Here is a 12,816-nt window from a genome sequence, read left to right as displayed (position 1 = left end):
ACAAAAGCTGCAGATGAAGTTAACAACCCCTACAATTTTTCAAGCAATGTTAGAAAAAGACATTGTAGTTACAACAAACAACATTTACACAGAAGTGCAAAACCTTATAGAAGAGACCCCAAAGATTTTAGAATATCTACCAGAACTCCTAACAATGCCACTGAAGTTTTGGTAAGACTACATGATAAAAAGTGGTGTTGAATCATAGCTGAGGTTGGAAGGGACCTCTGGAGGTTACGTAGGAAGGTCATCAGAACAGGGCCAGCTAGAGCAGGCTGCTCAGGACTGTGTCCAGTCAGGTTTTGAATATCTCCAATGATGGAGGCTGCACAACCTTGCTGGGCAACCTGTGCCAGTGTTTAACTACCCTCATAACAAAAGATTCTCTTACATTTAAACAGAATTTCTTGTCTTTCCGTTTGTGCCCATTGCCTTTTGTCCTGTCAGTAACTACCACTGAGAAGAGTCTGGCTTTACCTTCTTCACCCCTACAATTAGGTATTTATACACATGGATAAGATCCCTGCCTGAGCCTTCTCTTCTCTGGGCTGAACAGTTCCAGCTCTCTCAGCCTCTCCTCTTATGGCAGATGCTTCAGTGCCTTCACCATTTTTGTGGCCCTTTGCTGCACTCACTCCAGCAAGACCATGTGTATCCAGTTCTGGACTCCCCACTGCGAGACACAGTTCTATATATTCTATGTCTTAACTCTTTTCTTATTAAATGTACTCCTTGATGAATATTTGCTGATGGACATAAACAGTAACAACATGCTTCTGGGGTGAATAATACCATCCAATAGGTTTCAAGATGGAGCAAAGCACTTCAGTACAAAACAAACAGCATCAAACAACTTAATGCTTTGGTTGATTAATAAGACGTTACTGAAAGATTCTAGAATCAGATCAGAACTGGTTATAGCAATAAATCTTAATAAATAGATACCTCCATATACAAAAAGATTTAAATAAACATGCAATCCCAAATTTATTTCGGTGCAAATATTACTGTTCATGTTCAAGAATTGTCAATACCTGTTGTAAAGTTTTTGGTACGGTTGTTCTAACGATACAAATAAACTAGGTCTCTCTCCACTATTTACTAGTTTACGTTTTTCTGAATCTGTATTTTGCATTATCACCTGAGGCATGACTGCAGCACGGAGACTGCAAAAAGATGGTGAAAGAAGGATGGGAAAATTTTAGCTTCCTCTAGTATTCAGTTGTTAGAACAAATTTTAAAGAACATTATAGCACATCACAAGGAAATACTGTCTCATTACTGCATAAGGCCAAATAACTTGTTTGTCGTGTCCCCAGGCTGAAAGCCTCTTTACATAGTGCCTGAATCTGCAAAAGACCGAAAGCTTTGTGTGAAGTGATAAGCATTTGCCAGGGCACAGGAACTAAGGAAAACACCAGGAGCTGCTCAGCCTTCATGTCATAAACAGTGATGTTGCAGAAAACAATGTCTTGTGATGGCAGCATCAAAAAAAAAAAAAAAAAAAAAAAGGAAAAAAGAAAAAAAAGCAGCAATTAATCCTTAATAGCTGCAGCCAGAACCAGAATTCATGTTCAGATACCTGAAACAACATAAACACATGCTCAAAACAGACCTACAAAGGCATTCCTAGACAATTAAATTGCTAGCTTTGTAAGCATCAAAACAAATGTTTCCACTGCTAGGTTGTAAAGCGACAAATCTTCAAATACATGACAGCTACAAGCATAAAAATGTAATTTTAACATATTACGGCAAAGTAGATATCTGGTAAATTTAATGTTAGCCCCAGTCAGAACTATATCTATTGTATGATTCAGTCTGAGTCAGCACAAAAATGGGGGTAGATAAGCTTCAAGGAAAAGTAGTCTGTATCAGGCTGTATGCACAATACAGCAATAGCCAATCTTCCATACATTATGGAAAACATTCATGTATGAAAAGAGAGAGAGATTTTTCTCTGAAAATTCTGGATGAAAACTAGGGCATCATAGGAGAAGGGTAGATAATATAATTACAAAAATATTCACAGACACTGACAGTTACTTAGTGAAACAACTTTTTCCCTTTCTAGTACTTTGCATCTCCAAAGCTGCCCAAGGACTTCCAAAACATTCTTCTTCAGTTCACACACAGGTAGAGGATACCTTGTCTCCTCCAGAAATGCACATGCAGGAATGTGTGGTCCAATATATGAAAAACGTAAGCCTTTTCAGAATGTTTAAGTGTATGTGCACAGAGAAAACGTTCAAAATCTTCTGCTGCATCCATGTTAACAGCCAAGTTTAATAAGGAGCAGTTATGATCATGCTAGCTTGAACTTCTGTGTTAAGTCACCAAACTTACCCTCTTCTTACACCACGTTCATTAATTCAAATTGAGCTGTAGCTTATCTACAGGGAAGTCTCATCAGATCTACCTTTCACTCTCCCTCTGTCTACCAAACTTATTTGTCAACTCTATAGAGGAACAGTTTTAATTAGGAAGGGGAGGAATAATCTTCTGGTAAAGCTGTAGAAAGTGTTAGAGATGGACAACCCATCAGACCAGGTAAGTTTGTGAGGTCTGCCTCGTTTACAACCCAAAGCAGTATGACTAAGACAAACAATATGAAGAGCTGAAAGAGCTCTGCCACTTGTTTTTTAAAAAATGAATACAGTTACTAACTAACTAAATAAATAAAACTGTCACATAGAATACATCATCCTCTACAAAAGTTCTGTATGTTAAACAATATAAGTTAACTGTAGTACAGACCATAAAAAGCCTTTAGTCATTTATAAGGTATAAGGGAGCAGTTTAAGACAGAAACAGTTTAGACAACACTGAACCCTTTCTGGATTTTGCTGTAGCTAATTTCCATTAACTTTGCTAGGCACGGATCCAAAAAACTGTACACGTTTTCCTGAGGGTCTTTGATATCTACACAGCTTTTACCCAGATGCAACTGAGGTAAAAAAACCCCAACCATTCTTCAAATATCTTATGTCATCCAAAAAAAGCTAACTATGAAAATACCTGAGCAGCTATTGTGCTCAAATTAATACACTGGAAGCATTAATTTACCCATGAAAAAGGAATGAGGCTGGTCTAGATAATCCATAATAACATTTGTGATTTAAATATCTACCAGCATGTGGATTTTTCTGAATATACAGCAAGTTGTTTTCATCAAAGCAGACAAAATTAAAAAAAACCCTCCACGCCCACAACTCTTCATTATGCTATTTAATGCTTTTAACAGTATGTTCCATTGCAACAATACAAGCAGCTGCTATGGATTTGTGGTGTTTCTCTGGATTTTACTGCTGCCTCTTTCTCGTCTTTTCCTGTTGGAAATACAGCCAGAAGATAGAGTGACAAAAGAGCACCTAGTGTTAAAATTACAACGAAGCTGTGGCTGCCTGGCCGAAACCCTTACATTTGCATCCTTCCTCAATGCTCCATCTTACTTGTAATCTGGCATCAATTCTTCGTCGTGGTTTACTTTTAGTAATCACCACCACCCCCATCTCCCCACACACTGTGAAATAAATGGACTGTAGCATTTAAACTACAAATAAAAAAATAGACATATTGTCAGGATACTCAGTCCAAAGGCATGCGGCACGACATAGGAGGTGACTTATCAAAGGTTGGCTCAGGCTACCTTTCCTGAAATGGAATGAAGTTTGGATTATTATTCCAATCCAATTCCTGCTGTAAATGAAGATTAGCCTCAGACATTTTTGCTAGACATTGGGAAAAACCTCTCTCTGCACACTATTGGGTCTAGCAAACCTTGGTGCCATCAGATCTCTCTCAACTGGGCCTTCTCAGTCATCTTACAAAAGTAAGTGATACTACCATGTAGTGGGCTACCTTGAAAAATAAATCTGTGTATGTGTTTGAGAGGGGTAGATGATGACAGGTGTGAAAAGGATTTGCATGGTCCAAACATTCCCATTCCTAAATCCATTTCCAGTTACACATGCATGCCACATTTAGCCTCTGAGTGAAAACCAAGCCAGAAATAGGAAGCTTGTATAATGGCTGTTTCTTGAGAAAGATAGCTTGTGAGGACAACATGCACCAGAAGAGATCATTCAGATTAGAATTAGGAGTAAATTAAAGGACATGATGGAATTTTGAGGTCAGAAAGGATGAGAGAAAATACTTATTTCGTTTACTTTGCAAGGTAATTACAATACTACTAAGTGCAAAACCAACAAACGTGGCAGAAGAAGTGGCTTCAGATAGGAAAGCATCATTTAAAAGAACTTCCCTCTAAGGTGAGTTGGAGCTAATCAAAATAAATTTTCATTTTCACTTATTTACAGGACCATGTGCAATGGTATTACTGAATGGCATAGAAAGATGAAATAGAGGGTCTAGAAGTGTTTTTCCTAAATGCCTTTACATCTCCTAGCTAGATAGAAATACTACAGTGCTACAGAAAATACATTGGGGAATATTAACGAGAATAAGTCATCCACCCTACTACATGGAAGTTGAGGTGGCACCCAAGACCGAATTCTGTACAGCAGTCAAAACTAGGCAGTCTTATACAAAATACTGCACTGAAGTCTTTTTTTTTACAGAAATATATTCCCTAGTATTTTATCAGGGACCCAATCCCACATCTTCCCACAGCTACCATTCTTAAACTTCTTCTAGCAACAGTGGCACCATGGCGATTTGGCATGTCCCAAATGCTTGTTGTTGAGAGGGTTGATTAATCCATTTGCAGTAGCTTGTTCTGGGAGCAGGTCACATGTGTCACGCTGTTTTAGAGAGGGCTCAGGAACTGGGGTGCATATTTTCCACATACTGCAAACCCAGCGTAATGGCAGAATGACATGTGTCAAGAAGCCTCCCCTGACAAACAGTAGCCGCTACATTCCTGGCAAGTGCTCAGAAGATGGGAAATATCTGTGTGTGCTGCATTTGCAACACATCTCACTTACATAGCTGCTCTGGGACAGATTAAAGAAAACTTCTACATAAAGTCATTGACATTATCAAGCTTGCTCATACTAAAAATACTTTAACAAGTCCCATGCAAGGGAATTAAATTTGCTGCAACTTCAACAAGCGTCCATTATCATGGAATAAAATAGAGATTCACAAGATTTATTCCTTTTTGAACTACCTTTCCAGACACTTGACAACCCAAGCACATGGCAAAATAAAAACGTATGGTGAAATTGGAGAAGCCGCTAAATATTTCTTATGGGAACATATGCATCGTAGAATAAGACTGTCAGATACTATGGCCAGTGACATGAAACATGTGCTTGATACTACAAACTGCAACACTACAGGTTACATTATTTATTTTCATCTGCCTTTGGCTTTTGAAGGGTCAAAATAATCCAGTAAAATTTTTAGAAGCATTGTCTGTTTTTAAACATATAATATTTAATTACTACCTGTTCTGCAGATTTCAACCTCCCCCCACCCTTAAACATATCAGCCAACTTATCCAGACTATATACAAACTGCACTACTTCCTGTGTTGAAGAAATCAAGAAAGTTAATGAATATAACACCTAGCCCTACGTTACCTTTCACTGTCTCTCCTAGTGTATGAGAGGGCATTAAGTGTGCTTTCTACCCTTACTAAAGCTCCATCTTTTCAAATTTCCTGAAGGTTTTTTACTAAGGAAGCAATACTTAAAAGCTAATGTAATGTTGACACCCATTTACACCACAAAATCTAAATGAACTATTTTTTGCAACGGTCTGTTATATAGAATTTGCAAGAATTTGGGGGGGGGGGGGGAGGGGACAAGTGTGTAAAATATTTGTGGGTAAAGTTGCTACACTACAGAACGGACATAGGTGGTGCCATTATGCGAATCAGGAAGATGCGTGGAAAAAAACTCAAGTTGCTTGCTGGGGTTTCTTTTACCAGAGCAATTTAAGGATCTGAACTTTGATTTTCACCCCGTTACATCACTACTGAAGAGTAAGGGCTGAATTAGCTTACTTCTCTACAGAAGCCACAGACACCACCTAATCTTGTGCTTCTAAGTGCTTTCTTTTAGAAAAATGTTCTTAGGTAAATGACAGGCCAACTCTTCAATGTCTATCCCTGAAACCTGGTAATCATCCATTACTGCAAGGGTGAACACCTCAACGCATGCCTTGAATCTGGGTCATCCGCAATGCAGCCATTTGCCAAAAATAACGGGACAGCATAAAAACAAGAGCACGGGTGAAATGCTGAAAGACAGTGAGGAGCAGATGGGACGGTGGGAAGGGAAGCAACACATCCTGACTAACAGTTACTGGCTATTTTATCTATCTGCAGTTAGGCACACTGAAAATGGAGGGCAGGGTGTGACTGAGCAGCTGGGGGAGCAGATGGGATGGAGGAAAGGCTGAAAATTGTGACAAAGCTCTGCCAAACAGAATGTCAATTCATTTAATTTTTAAAGTGAGCAGTAGAAATTAAGATGGGTTGGGTCCAAGCAGTGGGGCAACTTCTAAAAATGTTTGTTAATAAACATGGTCAATGGGTAATAGTGACAAAAACGTGTTTGAGAGACTGCCGAAATGAAGGGAGGGACTACATGTGCTAACTAATGTTGGTAGAAGTTAGGGTCAAAGAGCAGCAGGAGCAAGGCAAAGGCAGCTGAGAGGCTGACATGTCAATATAATACCTACACCTGCACTCTGAAGCTCAGGGGCAGATGATGAATAGAGTACAAACTGTACCACAGAACAAAAAAAAAAAATCAACAGAAATAAAGAATTCTGGTTGAATGCACATGCAAAATATCCATTTATTAAATAATCCAAAAGAAATTGTGGAATCCCCAGAGCTGTAACAGTAACAAAATAAGGAACACGCCGGCAAGCAGAAAGTGAACAAGATGTGCTACCAGATCTTATCCATCAACAACTGTCACACCAAATGGAAGAATAAATTTAACTTCCTATCAACACATACTGTACTCTTCAGTAATCATGGCTATCATTCCCGTTTGCTCCGTTCTTCATCTAGCTCTAATAGCTCTAACCCAGAATCAGTCCCCTTTACTTTGCTTTATTTTTCTGGTGTTTTATTTTGCTTGCAGTTGCTCCTTCTCTTCTCCCTAAGTTAAACTATGGCCTGAGATCATCTTCTGTTTCTTTTCAAAGTATATATTCTCTTCCAAAGCAAAGGTAAAAATTAGCTCCTGGAAGATTCACACAAGAAGGTGGGAACTGACAACATTTCTCCAAGAAACAGGATGATGCAAATGACCTGTAATTCCCTAAATCCCTCCTATAAAAAGAGGACCACACTAGTAAAATCAAGCAGCTGTCAGTTAAGAAGTATTTTCACAAGTAGAATTTGTGTCTGAATTTAGGAATAAATGCTATATATAGTGTTTGAGAAGATACTCATCTTCTCTATTGATGTCTTACTAAACATTCACTCAACAGAACACTGTCTTGCACTAGCACCAGTTCATTTTTAGATTTTCTAAAAGTTCTACATTTAGAGCATCTCTCAGCAAACAGCCAACCCCGCCCTTCTGTTTGAAGAAAGCCTCCTACCAGCTCGTATGTATGCACTACACTTACAGATGCATGTGTCAAAGTTTGACATACACAGAAGTAAATTTCTGTACTTGCTCCTACACTTATTCTTCACCCTCAAAGAACCTGCACAAACATTTTTTTTTAAAGTGGCAGCTTGTGCAAAGTGCAAAATGAACAGCATTGGAATGCACCATCCTCCCTTCCGTTTTATGTTTATAGCTGAGAATTTAACCAAGTAATGGTAGTGTATGTACTCCCTTCAACGCATCTCAGCTCTCACCAAGGAGGATATGCTGAGAGCGCCATGCGCTGTGTCCAGGTCCTTGACATCCTTATTTTTGTTCTTCTGGTTCCTATTCTCCCCATTCTGGTTGTCTCAGTTCCCTCATTCACATTTTAACATTTTTACCTTTTAAAAGGACCTAACTTCACCAGTCATTAGTGCTGCATTTTGGTCTTGCCCTTACGGGCCTCCCACGCTGTCACTGCGAAACTGTTGACAAGTAAATAATACACAGTTATAATCCTCATGGAGACATCTGATAAACACTCTCAGCAAATAGAGACCTGTGGCAAGCTTCTGTAGCTCAAGGCACAGCAGAAAGACAAGAGTACACCACTCCTCAGTACTTATAACTTGTATTTCCATAACTGCTGGCATCTATTGTCTGAGCTAATTCTTGGGGTGAACAGAGGGAGACTGTATTCATGTACCAGCAACAAAGTGCATAATCAGCACCACTGTGCCTTGTTTTCATTGTGTAGTGTAATTTACTTTCTTTTCAAACTGTATTATGGCCTGAGCACCAGAATACTGCCTGATGTCTCCAGAACAGAAGAGGAAGTAAATAATGCTGGTAGGTGGGAGAAACTTTTTTTGTTATGACAACTGAGCAGCTATGCAAGGGGGTTCCCAGCTGACACTGTGGTCTGAAGCAAGGCAGCAATCATCTGGTTAAAAACAGATGGAAAAATCACAACAGTTTCTTCACTGCTGTCATCAAAAATAATACTTCTTGCACAGATTTGACAAAAAAAGGATGCCTGTACTCAAGAGGTATGAAACAATAGAACATTATCTCTGAAATCTTACTGCAGCCACTTTTGTCATTCACTGTATAATAAACCTGGATCATGTTTGTCCATCACACAAAACACCACCTACTAGATTTTTCAGTCTTTGTTACTGAGCCTGAGGAAAGAAGATCCCCCAGAGTAAAGAAAACCAGAGCCTGAGTGCAAGTCTGTGTCTGTGTGTGTACATGTGTGTGCATTTTTAGCACAGCTCTCAAAACGTTTAGGGATATATTTCCATGAAGACAAATGAACGCTTAAAAGAGGGTGAAGAAGAGAAAAAAATAAAATCAAACAAAAGCTGAAACATGTAAAAAATTATGTGAGTCAGAATTATTGCTGGAAAAGCTATAAGTCAGAGGAAAAAAACTTAAGATGCATCAGCCAGCCCATATTCACCCTTGATGGTCATTCAGCAGCTCCGTACAAACAGCACCTCAATACTCAGCTTGCTGCTCCTAGGTACCATGCACCCAGACCAGTTGTCACAAGTCTGCCCTGGCTAATATTCACATCTAGGGAAAGGGGTATTCATTGATTTTGGGTCAGAGTACACCTACTTTCGATAGTAGAGATTTCTGGTGAGAGCAATAATATGGCTGAGCTCAAGGCTGGGGATGGAGTCAAGCTCCCATCCACTGGTCTGGGTTTTGACATTATGGGTGATAACCTATATCTCAAAAACCAATTCTGCACTCTGGAAGAGTCTGATTAAAGGACTTTGTTCAACTACCCCAGCTTACATTCTTACAGATTCGCAGTGGAGTGACAAACCCAACAGAAGTCTACAGCAAACACATAAAGAGGTTATGAAGAAAGCATCATTGGCAATTCTTGACACTTAATTGAATCAGCATGTTGAAATAAAAATACATATGAATTACACAAAACTAAGGGTAAAAAAGAAAAGGCCAGACAGGCTTGACATTAGTAAATCAGTGATACAAATATTCTTTCCACTAAATAAAGAAAAATTAAGATCAAAGACAAGTGTGTGCTGAAGAACAGCTGAGAAGGGTCTTTATTTATAATTACAAAGATCTTATGAAAGATCTAATCTTGCAAGGGAAGTATGTTTGTTGACCACCTTGCACAAGTTCCTAATGTTTGGTCAGATATTGCCTCAGTCAGCTGCAGAAGGAAGCTTTACAGTTATCTCATGACAGTTTAAGTTATACTTGCAAAAAGAAATTCTGTCATTAAAGGAGATAATTATATATTTGTTCAACATACATAAGATGTGGCTGTGAAATTCACAGGAACCTTTATCTGGCTAGGCTGAATTTGGGCCCTAACGTAGGGCTGAGGAATTACTGCAGCAGAACACAGCTGGTTTCTTTTTCCCACTGAGTTTAAATATGGAGGGTCTGCCTCCATATTTTTTTATATATATATATAATTTTATATAAAAATTATAATATGAATATAAAATTATATAATAAAAATGCTGTATTGCTTATGTACATTTGCAAGGGGGAGGAGGTTCTAAATAGTCAAGCTCCTCCTCTTCCACTTCCTTTCCTTGGCTTTTTTCTCTTACATGGTACTGCTTTGGGTGCTTTTCAGATTCCTCTCCATGAGACAAATCATCTAGCAATAAAATAACCAGAGGAAGTAATGCTTTCTGCTGGGGTGAAGAGCTAGGTCAGCTCAGCAAAGATTCCAGCAGGAAGGCACGCAGAGGAGGAAGTGGTGAGACTGCAAGGAAGGGAGGAAAGAGAAATGAAACTTTTACCCTTTCAATAGCAGTGAGCTCTTAGGTCAGCTTAATTCTCTTGTCAAACCACAGCCCAGAGGTCAGGCTCACCATTCAATACCTTTCCATGCTCCACACCAGCTGTCTGCAGGATCACTGCATAACACACAACCTATTATGAATAACTAGTAACTTTAATGCACACAGCAGATGAAACAGAGCAGACAAACGAGGGAAGAAAACAGACCAAAAGCCCCTTACCACACCCAGCTTTTTCAAAATTCTGTTCTCTGTGAAGCTATACCAGTTGTCACTGAACACATCTCTGGTACCTAAAACAATGGTGAGTTTTAACTAAAGACATAAATGTATGGAGTTCATTCTTTTGGGGAAAACAAAAATAACCTAACACACTAACCTAAAACATGGACATCATACAAAACAGTTCTGCTTTTGCAAAGGGGGCTCGAGAAAACAATTATAGTGTACTTAAATGGACTTAATTAGTGCACCTCATTTCAGTCATAAATGAAAATGTAGAAATCAAAGTATTTCATACTTCAAAAAAAATCAAAACACTTACAAGGATAGGACAAATCACTTTTAAAAAAGCCGTACTTAAAATTAGCCGGTTTGTCAAATTGAATTGTTTATGGTATATTTAGTTTCTTACTAAATAAAGCTAGAAATAACATCTTAAACTAGAAATCCATCATAACATGACTTTTAGAAGAGAGATCTTTGTCTCAATTTAGAAGATTCATACTAGACTGAATAAGATCTTTTCACTTTACGAAAGAACGGAGATGATAAATGTTGCTGTTTCAATTTATATTAAAATATTAATTTTAACAGTCTTCCAACTTCACCCCCTTTGCTACATCTTCTTTTGGATGATTTCCAAATACTTATATTTTTAAAAATCCATTAATTTAAAGATGTTGTCAGGTATTCTAAGGTTTAAATCATTCTAAATCTATTTTTATACCAAGATCTAATTTCTTATATAGATCTGTATCTCATTTTCGAGAAGGAAAAAAAATTAAATCACTGGAAGAATGATAGCCATTAGCATTTTCTTTCAAAAATCTTACACATTATTTATTAAAAGTCAATACAAATTCTGTCATTGATTTTGACCAAGTTACTACTGGAGTCTCTGTTCATGTGTAAGAAATTGATACAGAATCAGTGGTACAAAGTACTACTTTGTTCGGTATGGGTCTAATGTCTCTGAAAAAGTTTTTAGAAAAGCACCACCAAAACTGATAAAAACACAAAGAACCTTCTCCACTTTAACATAAAGTTCCCAGATACACCCTAGCTTATGCTGGTTTATATACAATGTTTTAATGAAAAGACAATGTTACTTAATTCAGATTTAATCTACTGATATCTACAAGTAATCTCTAGGGGAACAAAGATATGCAGGTAACTTCTCACAACGTGACTCACTGAAACATTCCAGTTCAGAGCAGCATGAGCTGAGAAGAATGTAAGAAGGAGCATCAGCTCTTTTAGATCTGAAATCAGAAAGCCAGACATGGATTTGCAACCAGTACAAATGAGGTTTCAGATCCGGGTTTTTTTTTTGTCAGGAAATACACTATTTTCAGTAAATATTTGTTTACATGCTGATTTTACGTTTCACAAAAAATGCCCAGGCTTCATTGTGCATGCTAGTTCAATATGCCTGAGATGACATTTAAAACCTGTCAGACTGCTACAAAAGTGTTATTTACCCATACTGAGCTACGTTTCAAATGCTGAGGTTTAAACTACTATCAAATAGGCATAAATACAGGGTCCAATTCTTTTTATATGTATTCTTAGTACAAGGATTCAGTGAAAGACTCAAGCATACTTTATTTAGATTTCTAAATCTTTCTTTTGCAAGAGAATTGAGGCAATACAGTGAGGGGGGAAGGGATGCAGTTTTGAAGTTGATATAATCCTTGTTTTTCTTTGTGAGCCATTTTAAAAACAGAGCAGAATTAGAACTCAATTTATTCTTTGAGATTTTTTTTATACTCTACTAATTAAACGCCTCCTGCTCAACCGAATTATGTAACTCAACTTTAACAACAATATATGAGGAAGTTTGGTAAATAGAATGGGTTAAAAAAAAGGATGAACCTATGCTTTGTATTTTTTCAGAAACTCATCTGCTATTCTGGAGACAAAAATAAACTTTCCTTTTCAAAAATAGCCTTCAAGAGCCAACACAGCAAGTGAGTGAAGCACAAGAATGCAAAGGATTTCAGCTTGTCAACAGATGACAGTTAAGTGAAAAACCTATCTCCCCAGAATGGGGTTCTCAACCCCACAGTGACTAGGCTTGCAGCACACCTCTCACTGGGATAGGATTGTGGGAATGCTTCCAAAAGCCAGATTACAAGGGGAAAAAATGAAATTTATAAAGGGCATTAGGGAATTTGCAGTTCATTTTAAAGGTAACTGATACTTCTCAGAGAATGTCACATCACTCCACCCCTTGATAAGAAGGGTCAAAGTCCAACTACTCATCTGCT

General features: G+C 38.0%; 1 protein-coding gene across 1 annotated transcript in view; it reads right to left on the bottom strand.

Moving 5' to 3' along the window:
• The window catches only part of HHAT (hedgehog acyltransferase), a 161,384-nt gene that overhangs the window by 68,731 nt on the left and 79,837 nt on the right, over positions 1-12,816 (bottom strand). The window lies entirely within an intron of this gene.

This window comes from Falco naumanni, chromosome 12 (assembly GCF_017639655.2).
Source record: "Falco naumanni isolate bFalNau1 chromosome 12, bFalNau1.pat, whole genome shotgun sequence".
Lineage (NCBI taxonomy): Eukaryota > Metazoa > Chordata > Aves > Falconiformes > Falconidae > Falco > Falco naumanni.
The sequence above is the reverse complement of the archived record's forward strand: the minus strand, read 5'-3'. Positions and strand labels throughout refer to the sequence as shown.